General features: G+C 32.1%; 1 pseudogene across 1 annotated transcript; it reads right to left on the bottom strand.

The window, feature by feature from the left end:
- Positions 1 to 1,305: 1,305 nt before the first annotated feature.
- On the bottom strand, positions 1,306 to 3,407 carry LOC114376610 (annotated as a pseudogene). Its single transcript, XR_003659002.1, has 2 exons — positions 2,638 to 3,407; positions 1,306 to 1,570 (listed from the first exon to the last, which is right to left on the bottom strand). The product of XR_003659002.1 is annotated as a 36.4 kDa proline-rich protein-like (transcript).
- Between the last annotated feature and the right edge of the window lie 677 nt (positions 3,408 to 4,084).

A 4,084-nucleotide genomic window follows, 5' to 3' on the forward strand; every position in this document is an offset into this window, starting at 1 on the left:
TTTGTATCAAATATTTATTGGTTTTGTTAATGATTTTGAATAACTTTTAAAAGTAAATGAATTTATTATGTTATAGACTTGTTGGTATGATTTTTTTTTTTTTTCTGTAACTTGTGTTAAAGATTAGAAATGTCTCTCAACTTATACTTATATGGTAGTCTTAGTATGTGTTACTTATGACATCAGTTCTTAGACAAACAACTTGAGAAGATGATAATTTGAATAAAAGCTTATATATTATATGATGAACTAAGTTTTATATAGTTTTTAGTGAAATAACTAAAAAAATAGTAAAATCAAAGTGCTAAATATAATTAAACTAATATTCCGTCAAAGTTTAAAAACAGCTATTTATATACAAGATATATTTTTAAAATAAAAACAAGTCAAATGGATATTGTAAAATAATTGAAAACAGTGTGTGTGCATGTTATTATCAAATCACTTGTAAAATTAATTTATATGAAGAGCACTTAATGATTGATAAACTATTAACTATTAATATCAGATAAAAATTATTGGATAGAAATTATTTTCTTCCTTTGACATGTTTAATCATCATTTTTTTTTTAAAATTCCAATAATATATAATTTAATTAAAAATAATGTTTTTCCTGAGGGTTACTTCCATCAAAACTGGAAACTATTTTTTTATACTTGCCTTTTACTCTTCATCAATCATATTCTGTCATTTTTAAGATATAACCCTAATACAGTTAACATACAAATTTAGCATATTAAAGAAAAATGTTGCACCAATATAATAACATTGATAAATAAGTTTTAATTAGTAAACAATATTTAAATGTATGAGTATAAATGGGTACCTATATAAAATAAAGAGTGTAAAGAGATAGGATTGAGTTGGACTTGGTATATTTAACACCCAACCCAATGGAATGTAAATGAGTTGGGTTTGTTGTTTTGTTCGTAAGTAATTAAGTAACCCAAATTGATCCGATCTACACTAATTGGATTGATTTAGGTTAGGTAATCAGATCAACTAATTAAAATACTATTGTATTTTAAAAAATTGAAAAAAAAATAAAATTTAGAAAAAAAATCCAATACAATATGAAAGATTAAATAAAAATGACATTACATAACTAAAACTAGAATGAAAGAAAAAAGCGATAATCTCACCTGTAAAGTTGAGACATCCCTAATAAGTAAAATATTTATTAATTTCTCAAAAACTACAAATGATTTCAATACCCACAAAGTTCATGGTTAAGATTTTTTCTTTCCTTTATAGAGATTCGAGATTGAGCAACAGATCCACAATTGAAGCAAATGCTATACAACTAGAGAAACACGTACGAACCTGATATATTCAACAAATTAAAGCGCAATTCATATAAATTAATAATTGAACATGTCACAGAGAAGCATCTTTGCTGCTACTTGCCTAGGATTAAAACATACATGCAACAATCTCAATTAAAAACAAATTGGTTTTTCAAATAATAGCAAAACAAACAACAGCAGTTCCAATCAGGACAGAAGAGAGATAGTGTGGCTCGACATCCTCTCATGTCGATTTTGACCATATTTTCCTCAATCCTTTCACCTGCAAAGCATAGGCCATGACATACAATGAGACAAAGATTTCAAAGTTCACGGGTAGAGAACAGGACGATATAATTACTTTACTGATACGAAATAGAAATTAAATCACGCATATAGTGGGCTGGACAACATTCATAATCACACACACACATATATATATATATACACCAGCTTCTAGAAAAAAGGAAAGAGACAGATTGCAAAAATGATATATTTACTCATAAAAAAACTTTGTTGTTTTTATTGGAAAAATTGGAGAAAAATGTTGAAATATTTTTTTATTTAATTGTTTAAACAGAAATTATAAACGTAATATTATAACTTTTATGCATAAACATTTTGCTTTTCTACTTGAAATGTTTTAATTAATTTAATAATTTCTATTTGAATGGACAGGAAAGTTGGTTTTTGGACAACTTTTCTTGCTTAATTATATATGATGTAGTCAAAGTAGCGTCAAATCTCTTTAAAAAGGATAGCCTATCATGACCATTATTTCAATAAAAAAGTCCTAATTACTTTCTTGGTCACTACCTTAATAGCATACATGGGTCACAATTAGCTTTCCAAATAGAAATTTAAAGAGAAATAATAGAAGATAAAGTAGACAACCCATGCATGGTACTAGCTCCTTCCAAAAAGAAATAAATATGCATGGCCAAAGATTAAGAGAAGTTAAATGATTGAATACTAAATATACTTCAATTTCCAAGTCAAGATTGATTTTCCTTAGGAGAATTCTGGGTAAGATTTAAAAAAAGAAGGGAAATTGCTATTCATATATTGTGTAGCTCACATTGCTATTCAACAAAAAGAAAAAGATAAAGAAAATCATAAATTTCCGGGTGTTGATGTACACTTACATAAAGAAAGAGATAGAAGAGACAAAAATATAAGAATGAAAAGAGATATGATTGATAAGAAAAGAGAAAAAAAAGGACGGATATTAAAAAAATGTTTGAAGATAATTACTACTAGTAAAGAAAGTAAAGAAAGTGGTAGAGGATATTTTTCTTGAATAGTTTTTTAAGCCAAGAGATAAATTAGTTGAGTTTGGGGGGACTTAACTGGTTTAGAGGGAGCAGGTGTAACCAGGAGGAGGAGACTTGCCACAAGCCACAAGAAGCTGAAGGGCAAGTGGGACATAAATGTTGAGGTTGAGAAGCTTCAGCTTAAGAGTGGTGCAAAGACACACCGCAGCTTCAAGCTCAACCAGGCCTTGAAGCACGGGGCAGCACTGGTTCGCAACAGGGTCTCCCAAGCCAATGTGAACCAAGCCACCAAGAAGATCCACACAAGCACCTAGTTTGAGCGTGTCAATGGGGCATGTAGCCTGTGCAGGAGACTTTGGTGGTGGACATGGAGTGTTCCCTCCCTTCCCCGGCGACGGTGTTGGTGTACTTGGTGGGTTAAGAATTGGAGGGAGAAAACCCGGGGGCTTCACTATTGGTGGAAGCACAACGGGTGGAACTGTCACTGGTGGATTAACAATGGGAGGGATTGTGACTGGTGGATTAACAATGGGAGGGATTGTGACTGGTGGATTAACAATGGGAGGGATTGTGACTGGTGGCTTAACAATGGGAGGGATTGTGACTGGTGGCTTAACAACGGGTACTGTGGGTGTCTTTGGTGTTTTACCAGGCTTGTGCTTTTTGGGGGGTTTGCCACAGTAGCCACAACCGAGAATGGGAGTGGCGGAGGAGAGGAAGAGCATGCAAAGGAAGAGGTAAGCATAGATCTTTGAGGACTCCATGCTTACAAGTTACAAAGAGAGAGAAAGTAGTAATTGTAATATAGTGGAGATGCAGGTGGAGGAAGCTGGGGGAGGGTGCATATATAGGAATAGGATATAGAAACGAGGAGAAGAAAACAAAAGGGTTAAGAGCAGATCACGTGAAGATGGGGCTAGCTACACTCAAAAGGCAGATGCCAAGTTTTGCAAGCTGGCACACCTTACAAGTGTACACTACATAACATAACACAAACATGATCAATTTTTCCGAATTTTAGGTTTACACCATATATCCCAGAACGGAACCTCTCTCTATACTATACTTGCTGCTAGCTGCACAAACTTACTTAACCCTCGTTCCAGTTACTGTGGTTGCTCGTTGCTTAACCTCTATATGGTCCCAGATCAAGTGTCATGTGTCTGTCTCTAAGGGAAAATAAAAGGGAGCCCCGTGAAACTACAGAAAAGGTTTAAGTTGCTTAGCCAGTTAAACCAACCAAAACAGTAGTAACCTTCATCTTGCTTTCGCCAAGACTTTCTCCGCGTTAACCTCAAATAATTCGTATACTATCTTACTATTTTTTTAAATCTTTTTATTGGTTCAGACTTCATAGATAAGATAATTAAAATCTGAATTGTTTATATGTAAGTTAACAAATTTGTTGTGTATTTATATATATATATATAAATATATATATATATATATATATATATATATATATATATATATATATATATATATATATTTAGAATAAGTAAGTTACATCTTAGATGCATTTT

This window comes from Glycine soja, chromosome 11 (assembly GCF_004193775.1).
Source record: "Glycine soja cultivar W05 chromosome 11, ASM419377v2, whole genome shotgun sequence".
NCBI lineage: Eukaryota > Viridiplantae > Streptophyta > Magnoliopsida > Fabales > Fabaceae > Glycine > Glycine soja.